This window comes from Nuphar pumila, chromosome 5, assembly GCF_984573655.1.
Source record: "Nuphar pumila chromosome 5, dmNupPumi1.hap1.1, whole genome shotgun sequence".
Classification (NCBI taxonomy): Eukaryota; Viridiplantae; Streptophyta; class Magnoliopsida; order Nymphaeales; family Nymphaeaceae; genus Nuphar; species Nuphar pumila.
Window position 1 is genome coordinate 93,489,228 of NC_143253.1, and position 25,662 is coordinate 93,514,889.

Here is a 25,662-nt window from a genome sequence, read left to right on the forward strand (position 1 = left end):
CAAATCTCTTTTGCGATTTTCATTCACGGAGGTTGAGCAATACAACAATTTAGGTTTCTTATCGATGTTGACTTTTATCGTTTACGAAGGCCAAATATTACAAGACATTGTTGACCGCATGAATCACAAACCTATTTTGTGATTTGCATTTACGGTGGATCAGCAAAAGAGCAATTTCTAAGCAGCAAATATTTCTTATCGCTATTGACTTTTATCATTTAAGACAGGCAAACATTACCATGCTTTGTTCACCGCATACATTGCAAATCTCTTTCGCGATTTTCATTTAAGAAGGGAGAGCAATACAGCGATTTCTGAACATCAAACATTTCTTATCGATGTTGACTTTTATCATTTCTGAGCGCCGATTAAATGCCTTTGTTGACCGCATAAATCGTATATGGTTTTGCGATTTGCATTCTATGACGACGAGGAGTATTGTTATTTCTGAACAACAAACATTCTTTATCGTTGTTGACTTTTATCATTTAAGACGAGTGAACTTGGCCAGCCATTGTTGACCACATACATCGTAAATCTCTTTTGCAATTTTCATTCACAAAGGTTGAGCAATACCACAATTTTTTAACAACAAACATCTTTTATCGCTTAAAATATTTTTATTTACGAAGGGCGAACATTACACGCATTTGTTCACCACAAACATCTTTAATTCATACTGCGATTTAAATTTACATAAGTTACGCATTACTACAATTTTCAAGATTTAAATCTTTTGTATAGTCTTACAAAATTTGCATACAAAAATTGGTGTGCACACTCTACAAAATTTGTTAGAAATCTATGTACATCATGTTAATCCTGGATGGATCGCGTTATTTATTTTCTTGTAATCTATGGATCTCGTGTTACAACGATCTGTTCAAAGGAACATGTATGTTAAAAGTAATAAAAAAGAATTAAACAATTAAAAAATGTCACGTTACAACAAATACTTACAAAATTACAACAAATAATTATTGGGATAAAAAAAATGGCTATGGTTTATTCAGTGGCACTTGACGACTCAGATGAAATATAACAGACAACTCGTGTCTTTATTTTTCTTGGTAGACTGTTTATCCTCGGTGGCCTCTTAGTTCCCTCGATCTTATTATAAACACTGGTCATCATCTCTACTAGTGAGTGCAATTGTCTCCCCATATTGCTTACCTCCTTCCGTAAGTTCTTATTTTTCCTCTCCAACAGCTCGAACCTTGCGCGGAAGATAATGTTCTCTTTTGTTAGTTGTGTTCGCTCTTCATCGTGTGTTGTTACTGAGATAATCATTGTTGTAGCTGGAGGGAGACGATGGACAAGTTGTAGATGTTGGGATGCGACATGAAGGGGGCAATTGGGAGGCATGGGTTCCCAATTTTTTCAATCTTCATATTTCGCCGCATAGGTTCTCAATATCTTTGGAAATAGAAGGGATCAAATTGTCATCCTTTATAATCATTCGTTATGGCACAGACACCTTCTGTGTTCCAAATAAATAATTTGTCCCTATAGCGTTCGTGCCAATGCACGTTCCTGCCCCCACCACTATTCATCTTCTTTCTCACTTTCAAAGGCTTCTTTGGGATAGACTGTCCCAAGCCAGGTTGTAGGAGAACTTGACTACCATGTTGCATCTTGGCTTCATAATTGCTAAACAGTCAGATATTGCGGTCAGACAATCTCGCAGCCCCGGCAAGAACCTCTTGGTCCTTATCCTCCTTATCTCCATATGGTCTCCACACAACCTGTACATTGGTAATTCTTTTTAATAATGAGTGTTAAATCTATTACAATGATTGTTACTAAGAATGCTTACGATTATTAATATTTACAGTACTAAAAGATAAATGTTATAACGACAACAATTTGTACTAACGAAGACAAAATCCTGCAACGATGATTACTTAAGAATGCTAAACATTTCAACGATTTATAATACTGAATGGTAAATGTTGAACCGATTGTAAACAATTTTAGACCATTTACTTCATTTAGTTGCAGCCCATCTAAAATGAACTTAGCATTATGCACTGTGACATTTATTCTAGCCCACCGACCGATCTTTGGAAAACCACAATTCGTAGAGCCACACTAAGGACGCAATGCAATAATATGTTCTCACTCCCAAGCCTACAAAAATAATTTATTAGTAACACTACAACCTTCAATGAGCTTACTCTACAAGTACTAAATATGTAATAAACAAATACTTGAACAAATGGCCAAAAACCCTCTGACGGTTTTCGTACCCTTACTCGCACGGTAAAGTTGATTGTACAAGTGTGCGAGCATAGCGGCACCCCATGCATAGTTTTCGACTACGTCTAAGTCTTTTAGGTATTGCAGTCACATGTAACTTATTCTCGAACCAGAACAATCAAAAAATAAAGTAAGACCAAAAAAATAAAGAAGGAAGTCGCGCAACTCTTGGTCAACTCTTTCAAATGCACATGTAGCGGACCGTCCTTCCCACTTATTACTGAAAGAAGAGACTTTTATTGATGTGGAATTGCTTCCACCGAAAATACATTGACTCTAGTCGTCCATCGACATTCCAAGAAGGGTCGTGCACTTTTCCCTTGCATTATAGTTTGAATCCTGTAATAGGACAGCATTGCCATCGGATTTAAGACCAGTGATCTACGACACATCTTTTAAGGCCATGGTGATCTTAAAAGAATCAAACTGGAATGTGTTCGTCGTATGATTCCAGTTATTTACCAGGTGGGTCATAGTTTTCTAGCATGTTTCAAAATAATGTTGGTCCAGAAGGCCACCGAAGTGCATATTTCATAATTGATTCTTCTGATATGCACTCAGTTGACCATACCACGACAGAACTATAGGCCATTGACATTGTCCTTCGAGCTTTTCACCCGGTGCTCTACTTCTTTTCTGACCTCTCTGTAACACAAAATAGCATATTATTCGTAATAATTATAAATTAGTCCCCTTTGTACTTATAAATAATATTCTACTAATCGCTATAAATAATATTGGTTGCACACACATATCACAGTAATCGCTATACATAGTAATACCTATCATAGTAATCGCTATACAAAAATTGCTACACATAGTAATCGCTAACTCATTAAATCTTGACAGACACGACAAATTTATGTACCTTGGTTGCACTTTTCTCCTCTTCAACCCATCCCTCCAACCTAGGCCTTTCTTGTTGGTCCACTGCTTTTCTACTACTATCGTCCCTAGCTCCATCACCTCTGTCATCTGCTTTTCAACTTGTTCCTTCATTTCCCTTTCCTTCTCTTTCTCATACCTTTTCCTTTCTTTTTCATCCTCTTCCTCCTCCTGCTTCTTCCTTTCTCTTTCTTTCTCTTTCTCGTACTCTTTCTTCCTTTGCTTTTCCTTCTCTTCCTCAGCCTCATCCTCCTTTCGTCGTCTTTCTTTCTCTTCCTCATACTCTTTCCTTCTCCTTTCCTCTTCTTTCACCTCCTGCTTTTTTCTTTTTTCTTTCCTTTTCTTCTTCGTCCTCCTTCTCCTTCCTTTCTCTTTCTTTCTTTTCCTCATCCTCCTCCTTCATTTGCTTTTTCTTATCTTCCGCAAACTCCTCCATCCTTCGCCTTTCCTTTTCTTCCTCATCTTGAAGCTTCTTCCTTTCCTTCTCTTCCTCATCCTTTTTCAATTGCCTTTGTCTCTCCTCCTCTACCTCCTTATTCCTTTTTTGCCTTTCCCTCTCCTCTGCCTCATTCATTTGCTTTACCCTCTTTCACATAATTATATGCTCCATCAATATCTTTTGCATTTTCCTCTTATCCTCCTCTTTATTCTTCAATTGCCTTTCTCTCTCCTCCTCCTTATTCTTTTTTTGCCTTTCCCTCTCCTCTGCCTTCTTCCTTTGCCTTTGCTTTTCATTCTCCTCCTTATTTCTTTGCTTTTTATTCTCTTCGTCATCCTTCTTCTTCATCATCTTTAGTTCTTCCTCATTCTTCCTTTGGTCTTCAGCCTTAATATCTGACGGATAATCCTCTGCATAATACAATTTTAATGCTTTCTCTCTGTTTTTATCATTCTCAATCTTCAGTATATTTTGATACCTTTCAAAATGCTCAGATAGATGAGACTGACGAACAACTTCTCTAATACACAACCCATAGAACGACGCGATATTTCTTCTCTAATGAGCTACAGACATTGCTAACCTGCACAACACATTAATTTAACCGCATCATTATATGTTACAATTGTCTCCCCAAGTATATAATAATACAAATGATCCCATTTGTTAAACGATCACCATCATTACAAATTGTCGCAATATTTGGCTTCATAAGTAAACATCATTGTAAGATTTAGCAAACTTAAGTACAAATCGAGGTATCTTCATAAATACACATTGCTATTGCTTTAAATGTATAAAACGTTGCAGATTCAAACTTACAAATCGTTGTATAAATCGTAACCTTCATAAGTATATATCGTTGAAAGGTTTGGCCTTCGTAAGAACCAATCATGCAAACAATTTTTCGATGCCCACAAGGTGGATATGTACAAATCAATTTCTTTTCGTATGATACAAGGTGTTATTTGGCATGGAGATGGTGACCCAGTAGTAAGATTTAGCATTCATATTTACAAATTGTTTCTATTGAATAACGAAACCTTACACGAAACTCACCAAAACGTTAGGAGTTTGGGTAATCCAACTGTAGAGTAAGAAACACCCAGAAGGTAGACAGAACAGATGGTGGAAATGATGCTTCCACTGCGCATAAAATGGAAAAGGATGCTCTGGCGGTAGCAGAAAAAAGCAAAGGATACTCCGGCGGCAACAAAAGAAGGCAAAGGATGCTCCGACGACAACAGATGAAGGCAAAGGATGCTCCGGTAGACTTTTTTGCTTAGGGCAAAAACGGATTGTTTGGACTTTTTAAATCCTAGAGATAAACCTTTCTGCCTATGCAAACTTTGCTGAAAATTTTGGCTTGTTCATGATGTGTTGTTTCACTTTTCTAGATAGAGGGCAGTTTTGTTCTTTTCACGAACCGACGATTCAGTTTTCTAGATGGAGGGCATTTTTGTCCGTTCCAAAAAGAGAATTGTGGTAAAGGGTACTTAAGTCTTTGCAACGGCACCAGATTTTGATGCTCAGTGATGCGGACACACATGGGGATACTAGCCGCATGTGATCTTATACGTAGCGCTCATTGGGACCCCCGAACACAAGATGTAGCTAACTACCCTCTTCGGGGGGAACATATAACCTGCTCGCATACCATTGGGATTCAAACTTGCAATGTCCCAACATAAAGCATAGTGACAAATATCGCGAGATTTATGAAAATCTTGCGGTACTATCATGAGAAATTGCCTGAAAGTTTAAAACAACAATTTTTTATGAGATTTTCAAAATATCGTGAGATTTATGAAAAAACATTAATATCGTTATTTAAACACGATATTTATGTTTTAAACGGTTATTTATCGCAAAAAAAAAACTGTATTTTTATTTTTAAATAATTTTTATTAATATTTTCTTATAAAAAATAAATTTTATATTTTAAATTTTATTTTTTTATTGCTGAGATTTTGCCAAAAAATACTAGATTTATGAAATTTTTTCAATTTCTCAGAAAGTTTTGAAAAACGAGAAATTACCGATAAAAACGTTTGTCACTATGACACAGAGTGACTAAAAGCTCCTATCAAACAAGTGGAGCTGGGCTGTTGACCGGTCCACGGGCAATGGGCCTGCCCGTGGGCCACCCTGCCGGATGCCCACTACTAGGTAACGCTACCTCTTTCATGCCAGGTGTCACTCTTGGAAATTTTCCTCATCTAGCATTGTCATGATGGCTTGATTGATGAAGTCCAGATTCCTTCACCTTTTGGCATCATGCAATGGCTTTCACCATCAACTTCTACCGTGTGGGCTCCCACTCGCTAATCTTCACAATCAATGAAGCATACAGTGAAGTTTAACTTTCTTTTGCAATAAAATGTATCCTTCCGTCCGCCTGAGAGTATTCTCAAAATCGTATCAGATCTTGAATCAATTTTCAAAACGACTCAAGGAATCGGCTGATTTTCCTGTCTCAGCATCAGTTGGCCGCGACTGTTGTTGATGATTCAATCCATCAAAGACAAACATGGTATACATACGTGTTGAACGGGACTTTATGCCCTTAACCTTTTATTTTTTCCCAAGCGGCCAAGTGAATTCACGATCACCTCGTTGAGATTTCACTATTAGGTCAATCTTGAATTCAGACGCTCTATAAGAATTTGTGTAGCTAACCTAGGGATGAGAATGGGTAGGAGGTTGTGCAATTTTTTGCTATTCTGGATCCGATCTGGATCTGACTCTGCATGTATATGTATTTAGCTGTTTTGGATCTAACCCGTTTGCATTTCTAAGATAGACTACTGGCTGAACCCGTTCAACTTTCAAAGAGGACCAGCCTGTGTCGTATCATCGTGGTTTAAACCAACCGTGCAATGACATGTGCCGTAACATTGTTAATGGACAGTGTCGATCTTTTCAAGAAAACACCGTGTAGAAATTGGGAGAATAAACCAACCGGGGCTCCACTGGTCTGGTAGGAGCAGCTAGTGCACATGGGATGTTGCAGGTTCAAAACCCAATGGTATAGTTGTATAACTGGTAAGTTAAGGATCTGCCTAACCCCAGCTTGAATTTCAAAAAAGAAATTGAGAGAATAAGGTTCTGTTTGGAGGTGTGTTGTGGTTTCCTGTAATGCTCTCATGTTCTCTGCTTCGGGAGAAATGGTGTTGCCAAAACACTACATTGAGAACGGAGTTGTCTCTCCAACACCGCATTTAAAACAGAACCATATTTTGGCAACACATGAAAATGGTGTTTCCATTTCAAAGGGAGGTTACAAAAACAGGCCTAAAATTTCATCCCAAAACTCTTTTGTTAAGATACTGCCAGAGACTATGTTGGTTGAACTGCAGAAGAATGAGTCTGTTGTGTTCATCCTTGGGTTTTACATTTAGAGCTCTATTTGGAAGCCTCCAGTTGAAGGTGTGATGCAGTTTCCCCAAACCCTTTTTATTGTTTGAGATAGGGCAGTGGGGTTGCCAAAACACTGCGTTGAAGATGGAGTTGGCAACTCCAACACCACATTTCAACATCATTAACAAGAGGATGTTTTTGGCAACTCCATCCTCAACACCACGTTTCGGTGGCACTATATTTTGTCAAAACCATATTCTAGCATCATATGGAAATGGTATTTTCCATCCAATTAACGCTCCCAAACAGGGTCTTATTTCTTAATTAAGCCTCTTCTTTCCTCCATAAATTGATATGCATGGGGAAGCTATGTATTTTCTCTGCTTAATGTTCTTTGAAGCCCTTCATATCAACTTTAGCATTGTTCAATCGAGTAAAATGACTGAAAAAAACAATAAAAGGCAATGTTACTTTTTGAAAATAAATTATTATTTTTAAGGGTATATCTGATTTTTTTATTTTGAAAGAAAAATAAAAATTAATTTTTAAAAAGTAAGGATAATTATAGAATTTCAATTTAAAAAGTAAATGCAATTTCAACTTTAAAGGTTACTATATTTTTTTAAAATGTCATTACCATAGTTACTAGCTAGAAGCTTCTTGTTGCATGGGGAAATTTGCTTCCCCTCTCTTTAAAAGCATGAAACACCGTGCTATCCTGAAATGAGGAAAAGTTTTGGGAAAACCTACTTTCAAAATACTGGAAACTCAATTCCTTTTAGTGGAAAGTCCACTTCTTCCTCATTTCTCAAATTGATTATCTTTAGCTTTCTTAATGTTTCCCTCTCACTTCTTCACTTTCTGTGTTTTTAGAATTAGAAAATAAAAATATGTTTATAACAAGCTTGTGTGTTGGTTTTATATCAATTTGTATGTGTTTGCGTCATTTCTTATTTGCTTCTTTATATTGTTATCATGTTTCTTTGTTATCTTTCATGTATGCATAATCCCTTCACAGTTGTATCTCATTTTCTGCTTCATACTACTTTTTAGCCCTTGCTTCTCCCCCTTTCACTTCACGCAACACTTTTCATATCTATTTCGCTTCTTGGTAACTATGGTCATTGCCCACTAGGGATCCACTCCTCTTGTAAGGGCCACTTGTGAATGTCACTAAGTTGACCGGACATTACCGTAAGGTCGAAGCTGAGTGTACTCAAGGGTTTTACCAACCAGAGATCAGCCAATGTGCAGTACGTGAGTGGGGGATTATCTAAACAATAAACTATGGTCATTACTTTTAAGAAGATTTTAAGCATCTCATCAATTTAACTATGCTAACATTGACATTCATGTTGATGCTTTTATAGTATTTTAGTCATTTCAATAGTCAATTGAATTTTATTAACATGAATATAAATGGTTTTAAAGTCGAATTAAATTAAACAAAGCTCTTTTGTCCCTTCTACTTGTACCTCCAATATGATGCCACGGACTCGAGGTGGCGATAGATCAAGAGTGCAAATTTTTGGAGATTCTTAGCCAATTATCAATCATGTTTGAGCCATATACATTGTCAAAGAATCACATCTTTATCTACAGTACATTATCTCGTGAAGACTTGACTTTGAATTTTGTTACACACAAACAAACGCAACAAGTACTTTTGCCCAAAGTTGTAATATTGCCTCTAATGATTTCTAGCGGGTAAGATTGGTCTATTCTCGTTAGAACCAAGAATTTACGAGTGTTTTTTTACAAAGCTATTGTAAAAATATAGAGACAAGACGTGACACCTGTTCTGTGAGGCATCCAAAGTAGAAGTAGCTAATGGGACCCACCACATAGAACAAGTGTCACTGTTGCATTGATTGTTTTTACATAAAACATTTTACTTCATCTGCTCTCAGAATACTTTTGTATCTTTACTCCGTAAAAACACCCCCAGCCGCACAGGCTTCCCCCAAAGCTTGGGCTGACGCAGGAGGTGATGTGCATGAGATTTGAATCTAAGAGTACTCGTCAAATGGTCTAGTCCCAATTCCACTATGCCAAACACCTTGGGTCCATCCGCTCTCAGAATTTACCATGTAACTATCAAATGAAATTGCTACTACTAGTACAACTCAATCCAACACCTGTGACAAAATATGGGACAATTTGATACAAAGATCACTTCCTACCAACCCTATTGAAAAAGGGTAATGTTTGGTGACGGGGATATGACCTTCTAAAATGAGCTGGAAATCATAGGTGCAGGTTTGTGTTGACCCAATGGGACGTTATAGATGTGTTCTGCACGGTCCAAATGTCGAGGATTAGTTCTTAAATCATGTTTTTCTCAGTGACAAAGACAACTCTCCGTGAGCCCAAAAAAATATCATAAATTGTAGGCCACTGATTTTTGAAACCTTATAAAATCTTGCTTATGTGTCACAATTGGACGATCCAAGAGCCTAAACATACTAACCAACTGTAAGGTTAGTTTCACAAAATACAATAACATATTACAAAAAACTCAAATGTTATCTCTTGGAAAAAAATCATAACTCGGAGACCTTGATTTTGTGTCGGAAGTTGGGGAGTTTGTTGATCTAAATCCTTGCTGTGATATCCTCCCATTTGTAGGGATGCAAACAATTCCGATCTGGAACAGCTAAATACATGAAGATTGGGATCAAAATCAGATTCAAAACAGTCAAAAATTACAAAAATTTTATCCTAGATCTGACCCATTTTCATCCCTAATTTGCCAGATCGGATCGGATCGGATCTAGCATGGGCCCCATGTCAAATCCAACCTGAAGAGCGTTGCCATGGGTATCCAAATGCCTCCTTCTTGGCATTGCAATGACTTATATTCATTAACCAAACTTATTTCAGTCACATCCCAATTGAAAAAGTATCACCGAGGACGTTGATTTGTTCTACTGGAAAAGAATATGCCAAACTTTATTCATTAGCCAAAAGTGGTGCACGTGTGTGTTTATTATGATGAGGCCTATGATGACACGTGCGTTGCTAAGTGGAAAGTCCATGCCTTAGCTATGGCATGCAGCAACGACATGAGATAACTCTACATTGCTCGTAAGCAACTCTACAAACAAGCATTAGTGTGTATCTCATATCTCAACTGCATCTACTCAACTTCATGCTCTGTCATTGGGGTCTCTCAGGCCTCTCGCAACCATGAGCATACATGACCCAAGTAATGTAACAACATGACACATTGGTAACGAATGAAGGTCATCAACATATGTTGGCACTGTTGCATTCTCTCTTTTATTCTCTAAGGTTTAGAGTGGGTTTGTATGTTACAAAAACGATGGGGTTTTTGCATAAACGCATGAAGCATTCCTCATCATAGTTACACAAACATTGCCAACCTTTTTTATGTAAACCAAGAGAGCCCAATTTATGAGAAAATCTAACCAACTATGATTATATCAAAAAAAAAACTAAGAATATGAGAAATAATTAGAAAATACAATAATTTAACCAAAAACAATAAATAAATCAGAAAAATAACAACTCTGAACTTTAACTTCAATCTGAACTTTGAGCTTGATTGTCCAATCTCTTAGGCCTTCTCTATATTTATAAGAAAAGAATTATAATTCTAAGAGGTCCCTAAACTGATAATCTTCTAAAAGATAAAACTCATTCTAATCTAATAAAACCTGGATATTGAATCTAATATATAATCCAATATCTATTATAAATGAACCAAATACTTAAACGATTCAAAGATTCAAATTATAAAAATCCAAAATATAAATTAGATCTAAATGGACCTTTAAGAACCCAGGTCTTCGGCTCTGCTCCTACATCATTCTCTCTCGATTGGAGAAGACTTGCCCTCAAAGTCTTGATCTCACTTATGTTTCTTTCAATCTCGTTTCAATGTGTAGGTTATGGACCCACAATACAAAACTAGATATCAATGTGGGTCCACAAAGTGAGTAGCCCGAACTATTTTGGTATGCATTTGGCTGCCCAAAATTCTTTTTTTGAACCAATCGTAGTCTTCTAGATCCTTCTGCTGACCTGGATCAAATGGATCTAATGACTCTAAGGCTAGTTTTGATCCAATCTGAAGAAGTCCATAAACAAACAATTTGGGTATATGGCTCCATCATCCTATGTTACACATGTTACTAATGTTGCACCCTAAGTAAGAGCGGGTTTTGGGGTTCAAAATGGGCTAGAACCATACCCTGACTAGGTTTTAATGTGACCTGAATCCCCAAAGGCATTGATCGGGTGGGGGCTTCCCCACCGTGTTAGGGCACGAGGATCCCCGACCCACCCTGACTGCCTCTATCACCAAGCGGCGGGGCGGGCTTGCCGTCGCTGGGTCTGGGTGTCGCCGGCCTCCCCTATCCAACGGGAGGTCGTGAGATAATGTCCGACCGACAGTCAGTCTCACAGTGGTTTGGTAAGAAGGGGATGATGGAGGGGTGGCCGAGCTTGGCATCCCTTCTTCTCCCACCGTCCATAGTGGGCCACTAGTAGGGTCGCCAGGCCGGTGGCCACCCCGCCGATCAAAGAGCTCTGACGGGTGGTTCCCAGCATGTTCCTCGACACCAGCAACGGTCGGGCAAGACGAAGATTGAAGATGGAGTGAGGTTGGAGGTGCGGACAGACAAGCACCCAACAGTCTGGCAATGGCAAGCTGGACGAAATGGTGGTACAGAACGGGGTGAGCATGATGTACTATCCTTACATGATGGGTAGGATGGAGTCGTTATGGGGAAAGGACTAGGAGGAGTTTTGCTTGGAGCAGTGTCTGAAGAGGGATGAAGCCAGCGTGAAGTGGTGGTTTGTGCCGAAGGATCTATACAATTTTTTTGTGTTCTAGCCAGGGATGTGGGTGTGCTTGGGGAAGGATAGATATGTCCTTCATTTAGATGAAAGAGTGTCGCAGTTGCGATGCTTGGACAGGGTAGTGTAACAGAATGGTGGAAGATGAGAGTGAGGCAAAACAGGTGAGCCCAACCACGCCATTGTCGTGGACCCCAGTAGCAGAGTCGCTTGCGAATGGAGGTGACATTTCGGATTCACTGAGCAGCTGGATAGAGTGGGAAGCTGCTCCGACAACCTCGATTGATGCTTCATCGAGTGGTGGTTCAGGCTGCGCATCTTGAGTCAGAACGAAGGTTTGGGATTGGTGGCGGGCTGGTGAAAATGGAAGGATTGGCAGGGGAGAAGAGGAAGGAATAGACGAAGGGGAAACTGGCACCATGAGCACCCATGGCAAGGGAGACCCCCATTGTCCTACCCCATCCTTCGGCAGAGCGACGCTGGGTGGTGGTGGAAGTGGATTTGCTGACTGGTCCAGTGTTGGTGATTGAAGAAAAAGAGAAGGGGGGGAGAGGCGAAAAATGCCCTTTCACCTTATTCATGTGTTGTCGTTAAAGAACCTCTCACCATCGGTGGAGCTTCACACGACCGCCTTCTCTAACTTTGTTGATTTGAGGGTTGCTTGTTTTCGGTAAGCATTCATTTTTGCACAGTATAATTTTGTTGTATTTGTACGAGCATCTCTCTAGTCTCATCATATTCTGGCAGCTTCATGGAAATAACTGTTTGACGGTTTCTGATTCGAATGTGCGTGTCAATATCTTCTCAAGCATGGCATATCCGAAAAATGTTGCATCATAAGGATCATCCGTTCATCAAAGGTTACCCTTGATTTCGTGAGGCGATCCATTGCATGATCAGTATCTATTATTGTAAACACGAGCAAGACTTCACCTATGATACTAACTGATCTAAACCAAGAGGACCTAATTTACCAGAAAATCTAACCAACTACGATCTGAAGATAAGAGAATTTAACTAAAAACAGAAAATAAATCAAGAAAATAAAACTCTGAAATTTAACTTCAATATAAACTCTGATTGTTCAATCTTTTAGGTTGTTTCTACATTGATAAGAAAAAAATTATAATCATAATAGACTCCTTAAATTGATAACCTTCTAAAAGATAAAACTCATCATAATCTAATAAAACCTGGCCAATACATAATCTAATATCTATTATAAATCAATCAAATATTAAAGTGATCCAAACGATAAAAATTCAAAATATAAATTAGATCAAAATAGATCTGGGTCTTAATTTGGCTTCTTTTCTGCATCACTTTTTATTGCATAAAAGTGACCCCAAAATGAATGGCCACAAACCATTCTCGTGGAGGTGGTCCTGTTTCTTTACCGCTGAAGGACACTCTGCACAGACTGGGATTGCGGTGTGGTACACAAACTTAGTGGATGCTGCATGACCGTGAGATGTGTCTCTCGTGTTCTCCCAAAAAAAAATAATAATGATTTATATTTACTTTGCAGTCAACCATACAAGTCTAAATCAAATGTGATTTGAATCATAATCACAAGGGGCCCTTGCAATTCCAATTTTGGCTGCAAGTGAGAAAATGACTCATTTTCTCTTGCTTTATTCTCCTACATTTGCTCAGAGTTAAATGAATGTGAGTTTTTTTTACGATGAAAAACCCTTGCCGAGAACCGGGTCACTTATTGGTCCCAAAACTCCGGCTGGGTTCACCGACAGTCAAGCCCTCACGGACCCACCAGTTAGCGTCAGAAATTGGGGTGTTGATTTTCATGGTCCATGACTCGTTGAAACAACAGCATCCCACTCTCTTTGGTTATGGCTTATCCAAGTCTAGTGCATCCCACTAATTACGGGGGCTCAGCTTGTCTGGTAGGAACAGTGAGTGCACGTCACCTTGTGTTGCAAATTAGAATCCCAGTGGTACCATTGTATAATGGTAGGGTCTGCCTAACCCCAGCTTGCTTATCAGAAAAAAAAAAGTCAAAGTCTGGTGCAAAAGTATCAACCCATTTATGTCAAATTTCAAAAACTCAAACGGGTTTCATTAAAGTTGACAGCTGACGTACCCTTCATGGTTCGTTGTTGACTTGATCAGGCATGAAGTCCAACTCGAGAGTAGGTTTGATCTGAGGGTTGACTGGGCTTAGTAGCTTCGTAACAAGGTACATGGGTTTCATGTTTCAATCCATGACCGTGAGCCTTGATTAAGTAGACTTGGGAATGAATCTGATTCCAGCCTAGCCAAGTTTGCAGCTGGGTCTTAACCACGAGCTCACCTGATCATAGTAAACACAAAACCTCGCCAAATTTTAACGGTCAGTTTGACGGTGATCGAGCCTACCTTTATACCAAATTCAAAACCTCATGCCACAAGGTTCAAGTCCAAGTAAACAGGTAACCCGACACGACACGGTTAACCCGTTTAATAAACGGGTCGGGTCGACACGACACGGCAACCCGTTTATTAAATGGGTCGACCCGATAACATAGACACGATACCCGACACAAAAAATACATATTATACATAAAATAAATAAATAAACAATAAAATTTCTGATAAATTCTTAACAATACAAAAATTCAAGAAAAAACCTGATTCACACAACAATAACCCATAGAATGAAACAATCCGCGATGAAAACCAGGATTGTGGCGACAAAAATCACTTTTGATCCGAAGAAATTAAAAGAAACATCCAGAAACAAGATCAAATCTTTTGTTGTCAATAATAGAGACTACAAAATCTGAGTCATCTGACCCTAACTAAGATAGAAACCGACGATCTTAACACATTCAAAAGGAAAAAATAAAATGAAATCACAAGAAAACCTAATTTCTCGTCGGAAGAACCATCATATCAACGCATTCAGAGACGTAAAAAACAAACAAACATGGAAACCAAAATGGATCGTTTCGTCAACAAAAAGATTGAAAAAATACCATATGAAGCCGATGAGAACACCCTCTGAGAACCCTCAAAGTTCGATTTCAGGAGGAACCCTTAAGAACCACAATCAGCAGGAGAACGAAAAGTGAACGAACGCCAAAGGGGGGAGAGGATGGGCCTTTTAAAGCTTCTGCCTTTTCTTAAAATAGAAGAAGATTCTGGAGACACGGATGCCAAACTACCTTCAAATCCTGTTGATTGTGTTTATGGCGTCATACCCGAACCCCATTTCGTGTAAACGGGTTGACCCGCCCGCCTAACCCGTTTATTAAACGGATCAGCCAGATTGGCAGGTTGGCATACCCCTAACACGAACCCGACCCGTTTAATAAACGAGTTAGGCGGGTCGACCCGTTTATTAAACGGGTTAGTTTAAGCCAAACCCGAACCCGCCAAAGAGGTGGGTTGGTGGGTCGTGTCAGGTTTTGCCACCCCTACTCAACACCCATCAGTCACCCAACAACAAATTCAGAGAGGTTCAGTTAGGGGTGGCAATCGGGTTGGGTTGGCGGGTCGTGTCGGCGGGTTGGCGGGTCAGCATACCTCAACAAGAACCCGATCCGTTTATTAAACGGGTCGGCTGTGGCAAACACGAACCCGACACAACATGGCTAACCTGTTTAATAAACGGGTCAGGTCGACACGACCCTATTACATGACACGGTGACCCATTTATTAAATGGGTCGACCCGATAACATAGACACGATAATTGACCCGGCACAAAAAAAATACATATTATACATAAAATAAATAAAAAAATAATAAAATTTTTGATAAATTCTTAACAACACAAAAATTCAATAAAAACCTGATTCGCACAACAATAACCCATAGAATGAAACAATCCACGAAGAAAACCAGGATTGTGAATACAAAAATCACTTTTGATCCGAAGAAATTAAAAGAAACGTCCAGAAACAATATCAAATCTTTTGTTGTCAATAATAGAGACTACAAAATCTGAGTCATCTGACCCTAACTAAGATAGAAACCGACGATCTTAACACATTCACAAGGAAAAAATAAAATGAAATCACAAGGAAACCTAATTTCTCGTCGAAAGAACCATCATATCAATGCATTCGAAGACGTAAAAAACAAACAAACATGGAAACCAAAATGGATCGTTTTGTCAACAAAAAGATCGAAAAAATACCATATGAAGCCGATGAGAACGCCCTCTGAGAACCCTCAAAGTTGGATTTCAGGAGGAACTCTTAAGAACCACAATCAGCAGGAGAACGAAAAGCGAATGAACGCCAAAGGGGGGAGAGGATGGGCCTTTTAAAGCTTCTGCCTTTTCTTAAAGGAGAAGAAGATTCTGGAGACACGGATGCCAAACTACCTTCAAATCTTGTTGAGTGTGTTTATGGCGTCGGACCCGAACCCCATTTTGTGTAAACGGGTTGACCCGCACGCCTAACCCGTTTATTAAACGGATCAGCTAGATTGGCGGGTTGGCATACCCCTAACACGAACCCGACCCGTTTAATAAACGGGTTAGGCGGGTCGACCCGTTTATTAAACGGATTAGTTTAAGCCAAACTCGAACCCGCCTAAGAGGTGGGTTGGTGGGTCGTGTCAGGTTTTTCCACCCCTACTCAACACCCATCAGTCACCCAACAACAAATTCGGAGAGGTTCAGTTAGGGGTGGCAATCGGGTTGGGTTGGCGGGTCGTGTCGGCGGGTTGGCGGGTCAGCATACCTCAACACGAACCCGATCTGTTTATTAAATGGGTCGGCTGTGGCAAACACGAACCCGACACGACATGGCTAACCTGTTTAATAAATGGGTCAGGTCGACACGGCCCTATTACATGACACAGTGACTCGTTTATTAAACGGGTCGACCCGATAACATAGACACGATAATTAACCTGACACAAAAAAATACATATTATACATAAAATAAATAAATAAATAATAAAATTTCTGATAAATTCTTAACAACACAAAAATTCAATAAAAAACCTGATTCGCACAACAATAACCCATAGAATGAAACAATCCACGATGAAAACCGGGGTTGTGGCTAAAAAAACATTTTTTTATCTGAAGAAATTAAAAGAAACATCCAGAAACAAGATCAAATCTTTTGTTCTCAATAATAGGGAAACTACAAAATCTGAGTCATCTAACCCTAACTAAGATAGAAACTGACGATCTTAACACATTCACAAGGGAAAAATAAAATGAAATCACAAAAAAAACCTAATTTCTCGCCGGAAGAACCATCATATCAACGCATTCAAAGACGTAAAAAAAACAAACATGGAAACCAAAATGGATTGTTTTGTCAACAAAAAGATAAAAAAAATACCATATGAAGCTGATGAGAACGCCCTCTGAGAACCCTCAAACTCGGATTTCAGGAGGACCTCTTAAGAACCACAATCAGCAGGAGAACGAACGCCAGAGGGGGGAGAGGAAGGGCCTTTTAAAGCTTCCGCCTTTTCTTAAAGGAGAAGAAGATTCTGGAGACGCGGATGCCAAACTACCTTCAAATCCCATTGATTGTGTTTATGGTGCCGGACCCGAACCCCATTTCGTGTAAACGGGTTGACCCGCCCACCTAACCCGTTTATTAAACGGGTCAGTCGGGTTGGCATGTTGGCATACCCCTAACACGAACCCGACCCGTTTAATAAACGGGTTAGGCGGGTCGACCCGTTTATTAAACGGGTTAGTTTAAGCCAAACCCGAACCCGCCTAAGAGGCGGGTTGGCGGGTCGTGTCAGCTTCAGTGCAACCAGGTTCAGGCCGAGTTGGTCAACGTCATAAATAAAATCTTTAGGGGGAAATCGTAATTTACTATTATGAAACGTAACAGTCAAAGCTAACTCTTGCGTCGAACTCGTGTTCGTTTCACACGCGCTTTTCCGTCACCCTACACTTTTTCTAAATTCCGAAACTACCCTTATCTGCCACCCCTCTCTCGCTTTCTATAAGACCAAACTCGGTAAAGGGGAAGAGACGTAAAGCAGCGAAAGAAATGAACGAGAGTGCGCTCCCACCGAATCCCGGCGAGACTCCGGCGACGGATTCAGGCCACCCATTGTCGGAACCCGGCGCTCCGGCAGACTCGTACCGGCTGCCGAAACAAGAAGAGAGGGAGTGGGTGGAGAGGGTGGCTAATCTCCAGAGGGCGCCGTCCGTCAAGCGTGCCTCGCAACGCCTCACTCCTATTTTCGGCCTACCCAAGTTGCAGAGTTGCGGCTACACCGGCTCCTGCGGCCTCCGCCGTCGGCCGAGTCACCGGAAAGCCCGGTTCTTCCCCGGCCGGGCTCGGAAGGGCGCCGCCCGAGTCGTCCTCCCCGAGTCTGAACCAGTCTCCCCCAAAGTCTCCTGCATCGGGAGCCTCGATCTGAAGGGCAGAGAAAAGAAGCGACGGCAGAAACCGGACCCGCCGCCGCCGCCATCGGTGTTCCGCAGCGGAGATTTCCTAGGGCGGCTGGCGGCGATGCTTTGCCGGGGGAAGCGGGCGGTGGATTGCCTGGAACCGGCCGCTGTCGAGGTTCGACGGAAAGGGGAGTTTCCGGCCGCGGTGGCCCCGGAAGAGGTGGTGGAGGAGGCGGCGGCAGCTCCACCGGGACTCGGCGCCATGAAGAAGTTCTCGTCCTGCCGGAAATCGGCGTCGGACGTCGGGTTTCTCGACTTCGAGGATATCGATAGCGGGTCTGGGATGCGGTACGAGATGGACCTCGCGGTGGCTCGGCCGGCTGGGCGCGGCCGGACGGCAGTGGTGAGTCCGTATAGCTGATGGCCAGGGCATGGAATGGATAACAATTTTCTGATAGGGGTAAATTTGGTATACTTTGCTTGTACGTAGAGATTGTGATTTGTATACGTATTACGTAAATATTACGTGTAATAGTTTTTGTGAATGAGAAGTAATCTTTTTCCGGTTTGTTTGCAAGTGATTCGATATGAATCGGGGATACACTCGGGACCCAGGATGAAACGAATCGGGATCGGTCAAGGTAGGGTGAGGGGCCTGACGGCTGCGGATGCTATCGGTTCAGATCCGAAACAGCTAAATACATGGGCAGTCGGATCGAACTCAAAATCCGAAACAGAAAAAAATTGCGATAACCCTAATCCAACCCATTTGCATTCTTAGTGGCGGCCATCTGGTTGGTAGGAGTGGAAAATGAGATGAGCTGCTTATCTGTTTGGCTTGTAAAGGGCTTGTTGGAACTGTGAAATAAGCAAATACATGAGGGGAGTCTGATGGAAATCAAACCAGCAGGGATCCTGGGAGCGGCTATGTGCCACGGCTAAGTGCTATAGCCAATCACATGACAGCAACCCCATGCAATGCTGTCATGTGATTGGCTATAGCACTTAGCCATGTCACTTAACCGTTCCTTTGATCTCAGCTAAAAATTGCAAAACCCTATCCGGAATCCAACCCAATTGCATTCTTAGTGGCGGCCATCCAGTTGGTAGGGCTGGAAAATGAGATAAGCTGCTTATGTGTTTGGCTTGTAAAGAGCTTGAGCTTGTTGAAACTCGTGAGATAAGCTCAGCAAGGAAAATACAAAAATTCAGCTCTGCTACATTCTTTACTTATGGCATTGAAACTTGTTCAGGGTTGTCGAGTAGCCTCAGTTATCCAAGCCACGAGCTGCTTGCATAGTGTAAACGGGATAAGCATGAACAGCTCGTGCTAGTTTACAATCACAAGATCCAAGAATCACTTTGTACTTTTATGTTTCACTAACCTTGAAAAAGTACGGTGATTGTGATTTACAATCACAAGATTCAAGAATCACAGTGCACACATTTTATATCATAAGCTGCATGGTAGGTTGGTTGAACTGCATGCCTATAAATGGGTGGCATGGGTCAATTCTCATAATGAAATACAACGCTCAGCTCATTTAGTGCACTTTTGAAAGCGAGAAAGTAGGAAAAGTGATGCAAAATGAAAATTCCATACGAATCTTTCAACCCTTCTAACCAGAGAGACTTTTTCATTGAGAGAGCTTTTCTAAAAAATATATTTTTTGATAGAACACATTCTTCTATGAGAAAAGGCCGAGGAATGTTTCCTACCAAGAGAAATTTTATTTTTACACTCTCCACTATCCATTTCACCACATCTCATCGTCACCACCACCCTCCTCCTCTCTCATTTTTTTACATTTGTCACTCTATTTTTTCTCATGCTAACACAAACAAGCAAAAAAATTTCATTTGCAAAACTTCTCATATCAAAAACTCTCATATGCAAAACTTTCTTTTTCTATAAGAGTTAATCTCTCTTCCCTTGGTATAAACAAGTTCAGCATAAATAAAGGATGTTTCTAGCATTAACTGAATTAAATACTTTTGGGAGAGATTTTCAAATCACTTGTAAATCTTAAGAGTTTTTTTTGGTAATTAAAGTGAATAAATGATGATTTATTGATGCATCTATGACTATAGTATGAATTCTTGATTTTCTTGATTTCGACTAATTATGAATTTTCATCTCAAGTTATGAATAATATTGCAAGAATAATTGTAAAAATTTAAAGTATGTGGACTAAAGGAGAAAGTAAGTAATTTTAGATTTTGGATATTGGTTTTAGATCTAAATCCTAGCATTTGAATCCAATATGGATCTCAGGTAATATTTAGATTGGATCTAATTTAAAATATTAATTAAAACCAATAGCAATAATTTGGACCCTCATAGGAGATGTCCTATGTGGACCCCATTTAGATCCAAGAGTCCATGTGGGTTAAAATCTCATATAATTTTAATTTTAAATAAATAAATAAATAAGATAAGATAATTAAAAATTTAATTAATTAAATTAGATTATTAATTAAGACAATAAATAGGGTGGAACGTCCCACACCTCTTGAATAAATTAAATTAGTTGAATGATTATTGTAATAGTCACAGATAAGGAATTCTTAATCAAATAGAATTTTGAGAAAATCAAATAACCAAATAAGAAATGAGTATAGGAGATAGACATTCAACTAGGTGAGGACTTTTCTCTCCCTCCACAAGATTTTGGAGGAGGAAGTCCTAACCACCTTAGGACTTTGAGATAGGTGAGAGGGTTATATAAACTCCCTCCCACACGCCCCTCTCATTTTAGAAAAAAAAGATAAAAAAAAATATTCTCTTTTTTTCTTCTCTTTTCTTTTCTTGCAAAACTTTTGGTGGTGGTGATGGTGTAGAGATCGGACTACCCGATTTTCTTTTAGTTTAACAAATCTATCAATTTTTTAGGTAAGATTTACGTAGTATACAATTTGTACATATACCAAGCATGCATATATGTATAATATATTATTTTAAATGTGTATATACATTATTAAATTATTTATACACCTTTTTCTTTATAAAGAAATTTCTATTTGAATTTACAAAACACGAATCATGGGTTTTTTATCAAAACAATTTTGAAAGGCATATTTAAATAGGGTTTCATTATTGATTCAGGATAGATTCAGTCATAACATTTTTTTTTTGTGATATTCATAAGTTATCCCTTTTTAGATCTAATTGAATCTAAAATACTGAGATTTTAAAGGTTCTATGGCCTCAATAAAGTTTTTAGCAAAAACGTTTTTTAAGAAACCTTTGTTTAAGATGACTGATATATTATTCTCGATCAGTTTCAGAAATAATTTTGTATCTCCTAGAATATCATTTCAAAAAATCCAAATAAAAATACTGAGTTAATCTATACATCTTGAGCTTAATTTTAGAATCTTGTTTTACTTAATTTCGATTTGTATTGAGGAAGAAACATTCATCCTAATAGAGCTTCAATTTCAGACTTTGGTTATAGGACTGTTTTGACCTATCTTTTTGAAAGGTATGAAAGACCAAGCAAAATCACTCCGAATAATTTATACAAATTTTAGGTGAAATCAAACATATAATAAAATAGTATGTAAAAAGAGTTTTGTCAAAAATGTTTCCTATAAATCTCAAGAAAATCATCAATCCAATAAAAACTATCTAGTTTACATATTTTGGATTTTTACTCTGTCAGAATAGGTTTAGTAGAAGAATTTTAATTATTTTTCTGCTCATTATTTTAAAGATCTGTTTATTGGATTATATTTTTGACAGATTAAGGTAGTCATAGTAAAATTATGATGATTTTATATGCGATCTGTAATTTTTTATAGATTTTGTAAAAATGGGTTATCATGATCTAAATTTCCTTAACGACTTATACTTGTGATTAGATAGTAATGAGTTTAGATCTTGTTGTTTTTCTGTCATATTATGCACATTATCAGTGTCAAAACATCTTCATCTTATTGAATCATGAACAAAGAACCAAATACTGAGAAAAAACTAAATTCGAATTTGTGCAAGTTGTAGTTGAAAGATATTGCTAAAGTTTGATTGTTATGTGACTTAATTGTTTTGGTCGATTCCAAAGAAGAGTATTTTTATTTATATGATTGTATTCAGCATGTGTATCTTGTTAAATAACTAAAATCATGCTTGACTTAATGAAAATTGAATGATTTGTATTTAAGAGAATCAAAACCCTAATTTCTCAAAAAGTGATTTAGGCTCTTGAAATTCGATTCTTACAATTGTGTATGTTGTTGGTATTTTATTTTTCTAAGATATGTGCAGCATGAATTGAATTAAATTATGTGTATTTACCATGGGTAAGCAGAGATATAATTGAATAAAATTAAAAACATATAAGTCTTCCAATTCGAGCTTATGGGAGCCTAAACCGGGAAAATTGACTTATGTATTTTTTGTTATGAGTTAGATGTAATAAACTCATTGATTCAATTTGTTATCATTAATATTTTAATCAGGTTCGATATGATTTGAAGTACTAAAAAATTAATACATTAATCAAAGTCATGTCGATTTGCTCGATAATGGTTTATGGGAGCTCTTATCTAGAAATTCAAGTTTCATGACTTTAATTATGTTTTGATATTTTTCTTTAAAAATTTTACAAATTCAGTTTTGAATTATATCAGATCTAATATAAATATTTATGATAGAGATAGAGGTGAGTTATATCATGATCGGTAAGTTATGATTTTAGTGTAAGGGTGCCTTGTTTTGAAGAAATAGGCTCTTACGCAAATTGTATTTGATATTCATGATTGAATTCATTCATGACAGCATAACTATATTTTTTTTCATGATAAATTAAGCATGATCATGATCTTATTTGCAAAGAATGTGAATTATGAATCTGAAAATGTTGTGCATATTTACACTACAACAAAATAGGCGATTAGCGACAGAATTTAGCGACGAAATAATTTTGTCGCTAGTTAGCGACGGATTAACAAGTGAAACACATTTGTCGCTATAATCAATGAAATTTACGAAAATAGCGACGAAATATATCTCATCGCAAAATCTGTCTCTAATTAGCGACGGATTTGCTAGGGAATATTTTGTCGTAATGGACGCACCTTTTAGCGATGTCTTTTGCGACGGAAAATATTTCATCGCGATTTAGCGACGGAATTGGCGACAGAATATATTTCGTCGCCATTCGTGTTTTGATTTACGGTGGTTTAGCGACGGAATTAATCCGTCGCTAAATGTCGCATAACCCCTAATCTCAGCCCTCTTTTTCTTTTCTTCTTTCGCTACTCCCGCTCCCACCCACCGCCCTCTCCCTCCCGGTGCCTTCTCCCTCCCGCCGCCCTATCTGTCCCGTCGGCCTCTCTCTGACCCCCACCGTCCACCGTCGCCAGTTGCCGATCCCCGTCAGCCTTCCGCCGCCGCCCGGAGACGCGCAGGTAAAATATAAAACTCCGGCAAGGGGTCAACCCTCTATGTTCCAGCAGAGGGTCGAACCCCTGCGGTTTCCGGCAGGGGGTCCACCCCCTGCAAAAACGCAGGGGGTCGACCCCCTGCTGTTCCGAAAGGCGGTCGACCCCCCATTGTTCCGGCAGGGGGTCGACCCCCTGCGTTCCTGAGGGGGTCGACCCCCCGCTGTTTCGGCAGGGGGTCGACCCCCTGTGGTTTCCAACAGAGGGTAGACCCCCTTGCAAGAACGCAAGGGGTCGAGCCCCTGCTGTTTCGGCAGGGGGTCGACCCCCCGTTGTTCCGGCAGGGGGTCGACCCCCTGTTGTTCCGGCAGGGGGTCGACCCCCCGTTGTTCCGGCAGGGGGTCGACCCTCTGTTGTTCCAGTAGGGGGTCGAGCCCCTACTATTCCAGCAGGGGGTCGACCCCCTGCTGTTCCGGCAGGGGGTCGACCCCCTGTTGTTCCGGCAGGAGGTCGAGCCCCTACTGTTCTGGCAGGGGGTCGACCCCTTGCGTTCCTGCAGGGGGTCGACCCTCCGCTGTTCCGGCAGGGGGTCGACCCCCTGCTTTTCTGCAAGGGGTCGAACCCCTGCGGTTTTTGGCAGGGGGTCGATGACTCCCTGCGTTTTCGGTAGGGGGTCGAACCCCTGCGTTTTCCGGCAGGGGGTCAACCCCATGCGTTTCGGTAGGTCATTGGGTGCTGGGCTTCTCAAGGACTATGCAAGATGTTTTCATTTGCCTCCGTTTTTTTTTTTTGGCAGGTGGTGACTTAATTTTAAAACTGTGTTTTTTGTAGATTTCTCAACGAAACCCGCTTGTGCTCAGCCACCTGTGGTAAGTAAGTGACAAAAACAATGTAAATCGGGTAAATACTCGTGGTGAGTAAGTGATGCAAGCACATCACATGTTATTTAATTTATTAGATATAACACTTTATTGTTCACACACTCACGTAGTTGTTGATATCTAGGGCTGCTGGAGTTTGGAGATCATGCTGAGCATGATTTTAATGTATGAGAATAGAAGTGTTCTCATTTTTGGAGTACGGATTCCATGCTATGCATGGTAGTAGTTAGTGAAATATTGAAGTGTATTTGCTGCAGGTACAAGTTTGACATTTGTTTGATATGAATGATTTCGATGTATTGCAATGTTTGATGTAATTATATCTATGCTTGCATGTAGTTACTTTCAATTTGATTATGGCTTCCATATGAAATTGTATAATGAAAGCATGCTTCAAATGAATGTATCATGTCATTAATAGTTTGCACATTAAAACATTAAGTTATCAATGCATGCATCATAATTCTTGTTATTGTATGACATCATATATTGCATGATAAATTTGATATTTTCTTCATCATAGCATTCTGATGGTTCTCTTTTAACTGGTTAGGTTATTATTCGTAACATCATACGAAAGTGACTGCAAACCGTGAATGGATGTACCGTAGGATAGTGGACAATCAGTTATCGCATGAATATATGAATAGTGTTGAAAGTTTTATTGAATTTGCAATGGCAAGTGTCAGTACAGTGGATCCCACAGGTCGAATTAGGTGTCCCTGCAAGATTTGTAAGAATAATCGATTTGTAGAACCTCATGGCGTTAGACATCACCTATACAGGAAGGGTTTTGTGAGGGATTATCAGAATTGGACGTTTTATGGAGAAGAATTTAGAAACAATTTTGATGCACGGGTGAATGTGGTACACGATAATCCATATATGGATTTGATATTTGATGCCACAGGAACAGAATTGGGTTCTGTTATGAGTCCTAGTGATGTAAGAACTATCGTAGATAAAGAATCACCAAACGATGCTGCTAGTAGATTTTATGATTTACTTAGAGATGTTGATGAGCCACTTTGGAACGGTTGCGAGAGTCACACTATCTTGTCTGCAGTTCTTCAACTAATGAATTTGAAGTCCGAGTATAATTTGAGTCAATCATGTTTTGACCGTTTGTGCATGATTGTGAAGAGTATGTTGCCCAAAGATGAGAAATTGCCACAAAATTTCTATCGTGCCAAAGTTATGGTCAATGCTCTAGGTATGGGGTATAAAAAGATTGATGCTTGTCCAAATCACTGCATGTATTTCAAGGATCAGGAAAACAACATATCATGCATGTCATGTAGGCATC